We start from the raw sequence: 15,036 nt of genomic DNA on the forward strand, positions 1-15,036 counted from the left end.
GGGACAATTGGTGAAATTTGCATTGTGAAATGGATATTAGATGACATCACAGAATTGTTATTTATATTAGGTGTAGGAAATGGTTTATAGGAGAATTTTTTTATTCTTAGGAAATGCTTAAGTATTCAGGATAAAGTGTCAAGATGAATGCAAGTTACCTTCAAATAGTTCAACAACAAGAAAATATATGTATGTATATATACGGAAAGTGTGAGAAAATATGGCAAAACAATACAATTGGTGAATCTAGGGGAAGAGTGTATGGGTGTTTATTGTACTTAAAGTTATTGTACTTAAACTTTGTCATCTGAATGAAAAAGTAATAAATACTGTTCTATGCTAGAACAAGGACATGCCACATGGAGTCTGTCCCTTTCCAGGTCAGGTTTAGTGAGAAAGAAAGTGAGATAAAGGAGAATAAAGCAGTCAGAAAACTGGACTTGATCTCTTTCTAGGACGAAGTTGGATATGAGAGTACTCATTTTCTACTGTGGCTATAACAAATTATCACAAACTTAGTGGCTTAAAACAACACAAATATTAAAGTTTTATAGCTTAGAAATCTGACAGGGGTCTTACTGGACTAAAATCATGGTGATGGCAGGGCTGCATTCCTTTCTGGAGGCTACAGAGACAGAATCTATTTCCTTACCTTTTCCAGCCCCCCACATTCCTTGGCTTGTACCCCTTTCACTCCATCTTTAAAACCAACAACTTTGTACCTCTCTAACCATTATTCCATAGTCACATCTTCCTTTGACTCTGACCTCAGACTGAAAAGGTTCTTTTAAGGACCAATGTCATTAGATTGGGCCCACTCAGATAATCTCCCCTTTCAAGGTCCTTAACCTAATTATATCTACAAAGTCCCTTTTGCTTTGTAAGGTAACATATTCATAGGTTCCAGGGGTTGGGACATGGACATCATTAGGGAGCCCTTATTCTGCATACCACAGTGAATTGCCTCCATGTTGAGAGGATCTCTACCGTTGCTCCTCTTTGGGGACCACTGCCCAGGTCCCTCATACCACACTCTCTGCACTTTCCATAGCTATTTGGGCCAATGGCAAGTCTCCAACAGTGTAGTCAGACAGAGATAGAGCAGTCAACTATCCCAGGCTGTTCCTATTCCCTTGAAGCATGGATGCTGAACTAACAGCCAGGGGGCTGCCACGGACAGATGAGGTGACTCCATAGCATGGGCCAAGAAGAAGCTGAGTCCACAAGGGGAGGTAGCCAGTACTCCCTGGGAACTTTGCCTGAAGCCAAAAATGGGCCATGAATTCACCAGCTCCAGGCTTCAGCATCACAGGCCAGCAGATTCCCCGGTGATCAGGCCAACAAGGGACATCATGCCAGAAAACTGCCAGTACATACTCTATGTCCAGAATGAAGCCAGGGGATTCTATCTCTCTCATCAATTCCACAAAAATGTGTACATTACACTTCCCCACCCCCCATACAAATGGATGTTATCTTCAGAGAAGATGCAGGACCTCCTTGGAAGGCACTGTGAAACATGAAACATATTTTATCCAAAGGAGACTTATACTACTTAAAGGAATTGTTCAGTGAAATTGAACTATATCTGAGACTGAATTAGACACTTAGGGGTTTTTTTTTCCTTGTAACCTAACAATGGTTTTAAAATATGATATGACTCCTTTCAAATGGTGATACCTAATACTACTCCCCTTGAATGTGGACCTGACTTAGTAGCCTATTTCCAATGAAAAGAATGTGGCAGAAGAGATTCTATGTACCTTCTAAAGCTGGGTCATAATAAGGATAGTTTCTGCCTGGCTCACTAACTTCTTGGACTGTTCATTCTAGGGGAAGCCAGCTACCATGTCAGGACATTCAAGCTATCTTATGAAGGGGCCCACATATGGAAAACAGGCCTCTCACCAACCAGCACCAAGGAGCAACCATGAGTGAGTTGCCATGGCAGCAGATCCTCCAGCCCTAATCAGGTGACTGCAGTTCTCATCAATATTAGGACTGCAACCATGTTTGACACCCGAAGCCAGAACTGCTCAGCTGAGTTGCTCCCAAATTCCTGACCCACAGAAATTGTGAGATGTTTATTATTGTTTCAAGTTACTGTGTTTTGAGGTATTTTGTTATATAGTAATAGATAACTAATACACAAGTGAAAACTCTGGAAAAAACAAGATACCTATTCTTTCTTGGCATAGCTGAGTTAATTAAGTGTAATTAAGTTAATTAAGTAAATTAAGTGTCCCTACTACATATGTGTATGTTCCTTATACAGAAGTTATGTGGTTTCATTAAGTCAAGACACTAGGAAGGGGAGAAACAATTAGCCACTTAACAGTGTTGTCTGGGGGAAGAAAAGCTAAGTAGATGGAAGTAGGTTATAAAGACTCAGAATAACTGTAGGGAATTCTAGAACAGGAAGACAGACCTAAGACGGGACCGAAAGCTGTCAGAGCCAAGACTGGCACTGACTCTACCTCTTTCTCTATGAGGCTACAATGCCTATCATCTCTTACTTTCTCATAATCAGCTATGTTCACCTGCTTCTCTCTTTTTTAAAATTCGTATTTATGTATTTATTTTGCTAGAAAGAGAGAGTGTGCACGTGTGTGAGGGAGAGAAAATTCCAAGCAGGCACCATGCTATTAGCACAGAGCTCAATGTGGGGCTTAATCTCATGAACTTCGAGATCATGACCTGAGCTGAAATCAAGAGTTGGATGTTTAATTGCCTGAGCCACCCAGGTGCCCCACACCTGCTTCTCTTTTGGTATCAGTCCATCCTGCTTTACATTGCATTACTGGCCCCCAAATGGCTGGTCCCAACAGACCCAGCTGGCTCTGAAATGTACACGACCTTACCAGTTCAATGTTCCTATCTAAGTAACCCAATTTCAATTAAAAACAAACTACCATATAATCTAGCAATCCCATTTCTGGGAATATCTCTATCTCTAAAGGAAATAAAATCAGTATCTTAAAAAGATATCTGCATTCCAGGTTCACAAAGCATCATTCACAGTAGTCAAGATATGGAAACAATCTCAGTGTCTGTCAATAAATGAATGGATAAAGAAAATATGATACAGACTTCAGAAGATGACAGAGAAGTAGGCGGACTGAGATTTCCCTCGTCCCTCAAACACAGCTGTATTGAGGCCAGAACACTTGAAACACCCAGGAAATCTATCTGCAGAGTAACAGAAAAATCTCCACAGGTGGAGGGAGACAGCTTGGCCAGACAGAGGTGCGTGTAGGTGAATTGGGGGACATATAACAGAGTGGGCACGGAGGGGAGGGATCCCCTTATGTGGAGAGACAAAGGGGAGAGAAAGAGAAGCTGTATATTGTGGTTGTGTGTTAGGACAAGAGAAAAACATCTCCAGATCACAGACTGAGGAACGAGAAATACACAGTACCAGTCTCTACTTCGTAAACAGCCTTAGGAGCTGAAGATCCTAATTTTCAAAAGTGTGCGATTTTCTCCAAACAACACCTAGGGGTGGGGAGCCAGCCCCAGGGCTTGGTAGCAATCTCAGGGGCACACTGGGAGAGAATAATCCCCTTCCTGAAGTACTGTGGGAAGAGGGGTTATTGCCCCACCAAGGACCAAAGAGTCTGCAGGCACCCAACATGTTGGGAGAGTGGAGTGGTGCTACCCCAGAACGGGGTTGCATGGTGCAGGATCCTTTAAAAACAGGTGCTGAATCCCAGCCCACTGCCTAGGAGGTGTGGGAGACTGTGGAGCAGGATAGGCTGACCACTGGGACTACTCTTCGAGGACCGCCTAAACCGTGTGGTTTGAGACGCTGGAGGAGAGATTGGGGTGTTACCATTTTTATCTCCATTACCAACACGGAGGGGCTTCAGAGAACAGGACAGCGGCCCCCAGTGGAGGCGGGACCTGCTTCCTAGAGAGATTGACACTGACCCAAACCAAGCAGCATCTCATCCAGACCAGCACAGCTGCAGGTCCCAGGCACCAACAGACAACTGTCCTGCGGTTTTGTATGTTAGTCTGTTGCTCTTTTTTTTCCCTCTTTTCTTTCTTTCCTTCTCTTTCTTTTTACCCTCTTCTTTTTTTTTTTTTTTTTTCCTTTAGAATCAGGCTCGTAGTTTCTGATTTGATTTTTGGTCAATTTTTATTATATATATTTTTTCTTTATTTTTTTTCTTTCTCTTTGTTGGTTTTTTTAATCAGGCATTTTTACTCTATTCCTTTATACCTCTTCTATACCTCCTTCTTTATTTTCCTTTCTCTGGATTAAGCCTTAAAGTTTCTTTGATTCTCTACTTGGTCTTTTTTTTTTCGCCCCTTTCATTTTTCTCCTCATATGAGATCAGGTCCCCTGCCCATTCTTTTTTTCCAGAGTTACTTCAACAACAAATTAAAGCATACCTGGTGGAAAGTCTAAACAATCCACTACTATGAGTAAGGAGGAGCTTTGTAGAAGACTGACCAGTGGGATAGAGCAGGCAATACACAACAACAGAGAGCACTGACACACTCCAAAAATACTTCCTGAAGTTCCAAGCCCTGGACAGTGTATGACCCCTTTTTAATATAGTATTACTTGCAGGTGCAGGACATATAACAAGCTACTAAAGCATGTAAAGGACAGAAAACTAGCCAAAATGATGAAACAGAAGAATTCTCCTCAAAAGAAATTCCAGGAAGAAATGACAGTCAGAGAATTGCTTAAAACATATAAAATATATATCTGAACAAGAATTTAGAATAACAGTCATAAGACTAATAGCTGGGCTTGGAAAAATCATAGAAGACAGCAGAGAATCTATTGCTGCAGAGATCAAAGACTTAAGAAATAGTCATGATGAATTAAAAAATGCTATAAATGAGATGCAAAATAAACTAGGTGCAGTGACAGTGAGGACAGAAGAAGCAAAGGAGAGAACAGGTGAAATAGAAAATAAAATTATGGAAAATGATGAAGCTGAAAAAAAGAGGGAAAGGAAGTTACTACACCACAAGGGGAGAATTAGAGACCTAAGCGATTCAATGAAATGAAATAATATCCATATCATAGGAGTTCTAGAAGAAGAGAGAAAGGGGCAAAAGGTTTATTTGAACAAATTATAGCTGAGAACTTTCCTAATCTGGGGAAGGAAATAGGCATCCAAGTATAAGAGACACAGAGAACTCCCTTCGAAAACAACAAAAAAAGGTCAACACCATGACATATCATACTGAAACTGGCAAAATACAAAGATAACAAGAGAATTCTGAAAGCAGCTAGGGACAAATGGGCCTTAACCTACAAGGGTAGATACAAAAGGGTAGTAGCAAACCTGTCCACTGAAATTTGGCAGGCCAGAAGGGAGTGGCAGGAAATATTCAACATACTTAATCCTTTATCCAGCAAGGCTGTCATTCAAAATAGAAGGAAAGATAAAGACTTTCCCAAACAAAAACTGAAGGAGTTCACGACCACTAAACCAGCCCTGCAGGAGATCCTAAGGGGGACTCTGTGAGTGGAATGCTGCAAAGGACCAGAGATATCACCACAAGCACAAAACCTACAGATAACACAATGACACTAAATCCATGTATTTCAATAATCACCCTGAATGTAAATGGACCAAATGCCTCAATCAAAAGACATAGGGTATCAGAATGGATAAAAAAACAAGATCCATCTATATTCTGCCTATAAGAGACTCATTTTACACCTGAGGACACCTGCAGATTGAAAGTGAGGAGATGGAGAACTATCTATCATGCTACTAGACAGCGAAAGAAAGCCAGAATAGCCATACTTATATCAGACAAACTAGACTTTAAAACAAAGATTGTAACAAGAGATGAAGAAGGGCATTATATCATAATTAAGGGGTCTATCCATTTAGAAGATCTAACCATTGTAAATGTTTACATCCCCAACATGGAGGCACCCAAATATATATATCAGTTAATTACAAACATAAATAAATGTATAGATAATAATAGTGATTGTAGGGGACTTCAATACTCCACTTACAACAATGGATGGATCGCGTAGGCAGAAAAATAAATAAGGAAACAACAGTCCTGAATGACACATTAGACCAGATGGACTTAACAGATATATTCACAACTTTCCATCCAAAAGCAGCAGAATACACATTCTTCTCAAGTGACATGGAACATTCTCCAAAATAGATCACATACTGGGTCACGAAACAGCCCTCAACAAATATAAAAGGATTGAGATCATACTATATATATTTTCAGATCACAACTTGAAACCAACCACAAGAAAAAATTTGGAAAGCCCCTAAATACATGGAGGTTAAAGAATATCCTACTAAAGAATGAATGGGTCAACCAGTAAATTAAAGAATAATTTTAAAAATATATGGAAACAAATGAAAATGAAAACACAACAGTCCAAACCCTTTGGGATACAGCACAGGCAGGCCTAAGATACACTGCAATCTAAGAAGTAAGAGTTCCGGGGCACCTGGGTGGTTCAGTTGGTTAAGTGTCCGACTTCAGTTCAGGTCACGATCTCACGGTGTGTGAGTCTGAGCCCTACATCGGGCTCTGTGCTGACAGTTCAGAGCCTGGAGCCTGCTTTGGATTTTGTGTCTCCCTCTCTCATTGCCCCTCCCCCACTCGCATTCTCGGTCTCTCAAAAATGAATGTTAAAAAAAAAAAAGTAACAAAGGTCCCAAATACAGAACCTAATTTCACACCTAAAGGAGGAAGCAGAAAAGAAAGCACAAAGCCAGCAGAAGAGAAATAATAAAGATTAGAACAGAAATAAACAACATAGAATCCAAAAACAAAACAAAACAGATCAATGAATCCAAGAGCTGGTTTTTTGAAAGAATAAACAAAATTGATAAACCCCTAGCCAAACTTCTCAAAAAGAAAAGAGAGAGGACCCAAATAGATAAAATCATGAATGAAACAAGAGAGATTACAACAAACACCTCAGAAATACAAACAATTAGTAGAAAATACTATGCAAAATTATATGCCAAAAAACTGGACAACCTGGAAGAAATGGACAAATTCCTAGACACTCACACACTACCAAAACTCAAACAGGAAGAAATAGAAAATTTGAATAGACCCATAACCAGCGAAGAAATCGAATAGGTTATCAAAAATCTCCCAACAAATAAAAGTCCTGGGCCAGATGGCTTCACAGGGGAATTCTATCAGACATTTAGAGCAGAGTTAATACCTATTCTTTTCAAGCTGTTCCAAAAAGTAGAAACGGAAGGAACGCTTCCAGATTGATTCTATGAAGCCAGCATTACCTTGATTTCCAAACCAGACAAGACCCCACTAAAAAGGAGAATTACAGCCAATATCCCTGATGAACACAGATGCAAAAATTCTCAACACGATACTGGCAAATCCAATTCAACAGTATATTAAAAAAAATTATTCACCGGGGCGCCTGGGTGGCGCAGTCGGTTAAGCGTCCGACTTCAGCCAGGTCACGATCTCGCAGTCCGGGAGTTTGAGCCCCGCGTCGGGCTCTGGGCTGATGGCTCAGAGCCTGGAGCCTGTTTCCGATTCTGTGTCTCCCTCTCTCTCTGCCCCTCCCCCGTTCATGCTCTGTCTCTCTCTGTCCCAAAAATAAATAAACGTTGAAAAAAAAAATTAAAAAAAAAAAAATTATTCACCAAGATCAAGTAGGATTCATTCCTGGGCTGCAGAGCTGGTTCAATATTCGCAAATCAATCAACGTGACACATCACATTAATAGAAGGATAAGAACCATATGATCCTGTCAATAGATGCAGAAAGAGCATTTGACAAAATACAGCATCGTTTCTTAATAAAAACCCTCAAGAAAGTCAGGATAGAAAGTACATAACTTAACATCATAAAAGCCATATATGAAAGTCCCACAGCTAATAACATCCTGAGAGCTTCCCCCTGAGATCGGTAACATGACAGAGATGTCTACTCTCACCACTGTTGTTTAACATGGTGTTGGAAGTCCTAGCCTCAGCAATCAGACAACAAAACAAAATAAAAGGCATCCAAATTGGCAAAGAAGTCAAACTTTCACTCCTCACAGATGACATGATACTCTACATGGAAAACCTGAAAGATTTCACAAAAAAAATGCTAGAACCGATACATGAATTCAGCAAAGTCGCAGGATATAAAATCATTGTAAAGATATTGGTTGCATTTCTATACACTAATAATGAAGCAACAGAAAGAGATATCAGGCAATCAATCCCATTTACAATTGCACCAAGAACCATAAAATACCTAGGAATAAACCTAACCAAAGAGGTAAAAGATGTATATGCTGAAAACTATAGAAAGCTTATGAAAAAAACTGAAGAGCACACAAAGAAATGGAAAAACATTCCATGCTCATGGACTGGAGAAACAAATATTGTTAAAATGTCTATACTGCAGATTCAATGGAAACCCTATCAAAAAAGCACAAGAATTCTTCACAAAGCTAAAACAAACAATCCTAAAATTTGTACAGAACCACAAAAGAGCCCAAATAGCCAAAGTAATGTTGAAAAAGAAAAACAAAGCTGAAGGCAAAACAATTCCAGACTTCAAACAGGCAACAACCTCTTTGAACTCAGCCACAGCATCTTCTTACTAGACATGTCTTTGGAGGCAAGAGAAACAAAAGCAAAATGAACTATCTGGGACCTCATCAAGATAAAAAAGCTTCTGCACAGAGAAGGAAACAATCAACAAAACTTAAAGGCAATTGATGGAATGGGAGAAGATATTTGCAAATGACATGGCAGACAAACAATTAGTATCCAAAATCTACAAAGAACTTATCAAACTCATTGGGGCGCCTGGGTGGCTCAGTCCGTTAAGCGTCCTACTTCAGCTCAGGTCACGATCTCGTGGTCCGTGAGTTCTAGCCCCGCGTCAGGCTCTGTGCTGACTGCTCAGAGCCTGGAGCCTGTTTCAGATTCTGTGTCTCCCTCTCTCTCTGACCCTCCCCCGTTCATGCTCTGTCTCTCTCTGTCTCAAAAATAAATAAACGTTAAAAAAAAATTTTTTTTAAAGAACTTATCAAACTCAATACCCAAAAAACAAATAATCCAGTGAAGAAACGGGCAAAAGGCATGAACACTTTTCCAAAGAAGACATCCAGATGGCTAACAGACACATGAAAAGATGCTCAACATCACTCATCATCAGGAAAATATAAATCAAAACCACAATGAGTTACCACCCCACACCTGTCAGAATGGCTAAAATTAACAACTCAGGAAACAACAGATGTTGGTGACGATGTGGAGAAAAAGAAACACTTTTGCACTGCTGGTGGGAATGCAAACTGGTGCAGCCACTCTAGAAAACAGTATGGAGATTCCTCAAAATATTGAAAACAGAGCTACCCTATGACCTAGCAATTGCCCTACAGGGTATTTATCCAAAGGATATAAAAATGCCGATCTGAAGGGGCACATACCCCGCCCCCCAGTGTTTATAGCAGCACTATTGACAATAGCTAAAGTATGGAAAGAGACCAAATGTCCATTGACTGATGAGTGGATAAAGAAGATGTGGTATATATACAATGGAATATTACTTGGCGACCAAAGAGAATGAAATCATACCATTTCATGGATGGTATTGGAACGTATTATGCTAAGCAAAATAAGTTGGTCAGAGAAAGACAAATATATGATTTCACTCATATGTGGAATTTAAGAAACAAAACAGATGAACATAGGGGAAGGGAAGGAAAAATAAGATAAAAACAGAGAGGGAGGCAAACCATAAGACACTCTTAAATACAGAGAACAAACTGAGGGTTGCTGGAGGGGTGTTGAGTGGGGGGAATGGGCTAAATGAGTGATGGGTATTAAGGAGGGCACTTGTTGGGATGAGCACTGGGTGTTATATGTAAGTGATAAATCACTAAATTCTATTCCTCAAACCATTATTACACTGTATGTTAACTGACTTGGATTTAAATAAAATCAAAAAAATAAAAATCTAAAAGCAAAGTAGGTGCTCAACAATAATGTTCCAGGACATTGAACAAACAGGACTTTTGGGGACTGACTTAAAACAACTTAATTTTTATTCTCCACTGTCCATCTAAAAACACTCTGCAGGGGTTGGGTCTTCTCCCATCCCCAAAAGAAAACCTGGGCAGTCCCATCCTTTTTCTGGTCACGTTTAGGTAAAAATAGCAATTAAAATATCCAGTCCTGTATATTAGTCACGATTTGCCCCTTAAAGTCCAGGCTTTCCCCCTCCCCCCTGTTTGTGCCTGCTACAGATAGGGAAGCTTACATTTTGGGTAAGAGTGTGCCACCTCTCTCTCCCTGATTTGTTTGTCTAACGGCATTCCAAGAACTTCACTCAAATATCCTCTTTGAGACCCCTTTCCCAGTCACCATCTTGCCTTTTTATGCCCTTGATAAGGGTGAGCATTCCAGAGTACTCTAATCCATTCTCACCCCCGTATAAATTGCGGAAACCCTACCGAGTGGTCTGTCTGTGGTATTTCTTGTCATAGAATCTCAGGTAGGTAGCACTCCTATTTTCACATATTTAAAAAAACTTTTTTTAATGTTTATTTATTTTTGAGAGACAGAGACAGAGCATGAGTGGGGGAGGGGCAGAGAGAGGGAGACACAGGATCCAAAGCAGGCTCCAGGCTCTGAGCTGTCAGCACAGAGCCCAACGCAGGGCTCAAACCCACGAACCATGAGATCATGACCTGAGCCAAAGTCAGACGCTTAACCGACTGAGCCACCCAGGTGCCCCTTCACATATTTTTATAACAGTTGGACTAAACTGTCACTGCTTGGGATTTCTCTATTTCTAACTTTCAACATACTTCCCTCCTTAACCAGAGTTCCCTATCCTCCTACCCCATTCCACTCGTCACTTCTGCTTCATAACCTCTATTGACCCCTGGAGAGTCTCTGACTCCCTTCTCTCCTTACCTAGCCAATAATGTTGAGTCATTTCCCCAATGCTCTTGCAGATGACTAGACAAACGAATGTGCTTCTCAAGAAAAGGGACCCGATTAAAGACAGGTTACCTTATGTGGCAGAAGATATTTCTGGCCATTACTGCTACATTTGGAGTTAGCCATCCAAAGACTGAAGTAATAAGGTGGTTTCAACTTCTGAATCACTTATATCCCTAGAAGCAAGAGTTGTCCTACTAAAAAGTCACTTATCTCTTAGAAGCTCAAATTCTTGACCCAGACATGCCATCCCTCCTGTTCCAAGTGATTTTCTATTCACTAAAAGGCTACAAAAATAGGCTTACATCTCACCTTTGTCATCTGTTACTACCAACAAAACTACTTGTGTAGTCAAAGCAGCCACAACCCTGATAGGATTCATGGCCTGCTGCATACTTCCCCACATGCACCTTCACATCATACACTTCAGTGAGGCCATGATGCCCCCCCGACCCCGAACTAATGGGGCAGAGCCAGGAAGGTAACCCCACCCCACTACAGACATCAGCCCAAGATTTACTGCATGGTAAAGCAATAAAGACATCATCATCTGCGTTGCCTGTCCTAGATCAAAAAATCAACTTGGGAGGCTCAAAGTCCTCTATCTCTACAGCAAGACCCATTTATTCCTGGGGCCTATATTATTGACCTCATCACTTTCCTCTCCCCAAATCAAGATGCTTACCACACTCTTATCATAGTGTCCTCTTTCCTGAATATAGCTCACTATGCCCTACTCATTTGCCCATCTCAAACACTAGCCTTTATTCCTCTAGAAATTTTTCAAATATATAGCTATACAAATGGGTAGTCTTAAACCACAAGTCTAATTTTCTTCTTCTTCTAGAGAGAACTCTTAAAGCAATGGTTCTTTTCTTTTTTAATGTTTATTTATTTTTTGAGAGAGACAGAGACAGAGTGCAAGTGGGGGAGGGACAGAGAGAGAAGGAGACACAGACTCTGAAACAGGCTCCAGGCTCCAAACCATCAGCACAGAGCCCAACGTGGGGCTTGAAACCACAAATCGCAAGACCATGACCTGAACCAAAGTGAGACGCCCAACTGACGGAGCCACCCAGGTGCCCCTTAAAGCAGTGGTTCTTAACTTTAGTAGCAAAATGAAGAGCTTTAAAAAGTACTGATGTCCAGACCCCACTACCAGAGATTCTGATTTATAATTGGTCTAGAGTGAAGGCTCGGCATTTTTTTAAACCTCCCCAGATGATTCTAATGTGAAAGCAACATAGAGAACCTGTCTTAAATACAGATGGCCCAATGCTACACAGGGCTTCCATATTTGAGGGGTAGATGACATACATAAATGTGGGAGGCTCAGGGAAGAAATTCTCATTTGATGATCATAAATTACATATGTTCTATATAGTAATTCATGCAGCCATCTCAACAGTACCTCATTTCATCTTCACAATCATCCTATGAGGTAGGCACTGTTATTCTTATTTTACAAATAGGGAAACTCAGGCACAGGGAGGTTGCATAACCGACTAAGGCAAACCCCAGGTCCGATTTCCAATTCCACACACTTTCTGTGACACCATACTGAGATGTCAATGCCTCCTACAGCTGGATGATCCCACTCCCTAAAATAAGACACCCAGGCTTTATCCCAGAAATACTATTCTATTGCATCCATGAATTTTTCCTGGAACATTTTTCCATGAATTGCATACATATAGCCCAGCTACTAGGCTATACTTTAAGCTGCCAAAATGAAGTAAAGTGCTCCAAGGGAGAGCTCCTTGACAGGGGCCTACTTCTTTTTTTTTTTTTTTTAATTTAATGTTTTTTTTTATTTTTGAGACAAAGGGAGACAGAGCATGAGCGGGGGAGGGGCAGAGAGAGAGGGAGACACAGAATCGGAAGCAGGCTCCAGGCTCTGAGCTGTCAGCCCAGAGCCTGACACGGGGCTCGAACCCACGAACCGTGAGATCATGACCTGAGCTGAAGTCGGACGCTCAACCAACTGAGCCACCCAGGCGCCCCAACAGGGGTCTACTTCCTTATTGAAGTACTTCCATTCTCTAATTAATACCTGCAGTCTTTCTCCATTACTGCTTAAACTTAAACTCCATTACAACTTAAAGCCTGTGGCTTTCTAGATTTAGTTTTTCTTACAGACAAAGCTATACTGCCTACCTACAAACCATTCTTTTGATGGTCTCATGAAATTAAGTACTCCATTGCTCCTCTGCCTTGGACTCCACACAGTACACAAAGAATCAAAATTATAGAGGCTAAGCTGCGTAAGACTGCTGCCAATATCAAGATGGACTCTAATACATAGTGAGCTGGGTAACTAGAGCTAGAAGTATGTATTTTTGTAACGCACCAGTGGTATGTTTAAGGAACTTGGTAACAAATTCCACCGTGTCACTCCATGAAATCCACATTGCATGCCGGCTGACATACAGGGTGGGTGGGAGGTGGCAGGGACCAGGGGACTTACTGGGAGAGAGAGTCCTGCAGGTGTCTGCGTGGTAGCTTTCAGACGTTGCAGGGCAAAAATCCAATGCTTGTGCAGGTGTCCCACGTATCCTGAGAAAGAGGTAAGATTAGTTCTCTCAAGACAGTTCCCAAATTCCTGACTCCTGTTACTTTAACTGTTCGTTCTAAGCCTAACCCCAGCCCTTGTTCACGGCTGCGCGTTTCAGAATCCTCCTTGTTCCACCCATTTAGGGACTTCCCAATTTTCACCTTACGAATCACGGCCTCATCATTTCTGCCTGTTTACAAACATGCACAGGTTCACACTATTTTCGGGAAAACTTCTTCTCCTTGCCAATTGTCCTGTCTTTCTAGTCTCACCTCTCGCGTGTGCTGTATAGTTACTGCCTTCATTTACCTCTCAAATTTTCCCATCTCCTTCCCACTGCACTACCTCAGTTCAGCAGTCTCCCATGGTCTCCAGTAAAGAAAAAAAAAAAATCTTGGCCCCCCTCAGATTTATTCCTTTAAGTCGCTCCCCGAGTTATCTTTCCAAACACATAAAAGTCATCCTTATTTTAAAACCTTGATCCGCTCTCTCACGCCCACTCCTTTATTACTGGATTCGCTGAAACCCTCCTCTCACACAGAATTCACAGCCAATATACAAGGGCAAGAAGGGACGACTACGCAGTCATACAGAGTTATGACTGCAAAATCTTGAAGAACGTAGCGGTGTGTGCTTGACTCCCTCGGACCTTTCTGGAGGGCCAAATTTGGTTTACTACTAACCCCACAGATAGTTTCAAAGTTTCAAACCTTGTTCCCGCGAAAAAGGATTTAGTCAGGCGCATGCGCAATCGTGCCCTTGGAAGTGCCGCTTTACTCTCGGGCAGATCTCGCGTTGTTTGGGGAAGCGCCCAAGAGTAGCTAATTTTGTGCGGCGTTGTGAGGCCTTTTTTTTTTTTTTTTAAACCCTCCCAAGCCGGGTGGATTAGTGTTGTGTACAGAAGGTCGAGACTCTGCAGCGAGAACAAATGAGGCCGGTATAACTAGCTGACATGCTAGCGGCAGTTCTCGGGGGTCGAGGTATTCTACGGACTTCTCTGCAAGGCCCCAAGGCTGCGACACTCAGGAACCAAAGCCAGAAATAAATAAAAGTAGAAAAAGCCAACCAGTTTATCACCTCAAGAAGCAGCGTTTTGTTTTGCTTCTCCACTTTTCACTATACGAAAAATCCCCCATTGGCTACCAGGCCACCGCTTTACCCTCCGGCTGTCAGTGCGCCTGCGCGGCGTTTGTTTACCAACTCGGGCGACCGCTCTGTCCCGCTTCCTGGGCGCCGGCGTTTAGTCTTGATATGTAATTCATACTGAAAGTCATGTTTTCAGTCAGGAAGGCGGACTGGAAGTTAAGAACAGGCCATTTTAAGTGTAATTCCGAAACTAGCGAAAATACGAACGGTAATGAAAACCCTGAAAGTTAGAAATCTTTGCCTTGTCAGACCTGTCGTGGAAGAGCTTTAGAATGAACGTGACGAAGGTGACAGCAGCACTCTCTCCATTACTGAGAAGTGACAGGCAGCAACAGTAAATCCAAAAGCTCAGGTAGTATTTGGTACATATTTAAAATATGGGCTCTGTTA

At 41.5% G+C, this 15,036-nt stretch overlaps 1 protein-coding gene across 1 annotated transcript in view; it reads right to left on the minus strand.

The window, feature by feature from the left end:
- GPR19 (G protein-coupled receptor 19) overlaps positions 1-13,508 on the minus strand; it is a 41,173-nt gene extending 27,665 nt beyond the window's left edge. Inside the window, exon 1 of the mRNA XM_043561943.1 lies at positions 13,414-13,508. The gene's annotated coding sequence lies outside the window, so the exon portion shown is untranslated. The remainder of the gene's footprint in view (positions 1-13,413) is intronic.
- Between the last annotated feature and the right edge of the window lie 1,528 nt (positions 13,509-15,036).

Source organism: Prionailurus bengalensis, chromosome B4 (assembly GCF_016509475.1).
Source record: "Prionailurus bengalensis isolate Pbe53 chromosome B4, Fcat_Pben_1.1_paternal_pri, whole genome shotgun sequence".
NCBI classification, from domain to species: Eukaryota; Metazoa; Chordata; class Mammalia; order Carnivora; family Felidae; genus Prionailurus; species Prionailurus bengalensis.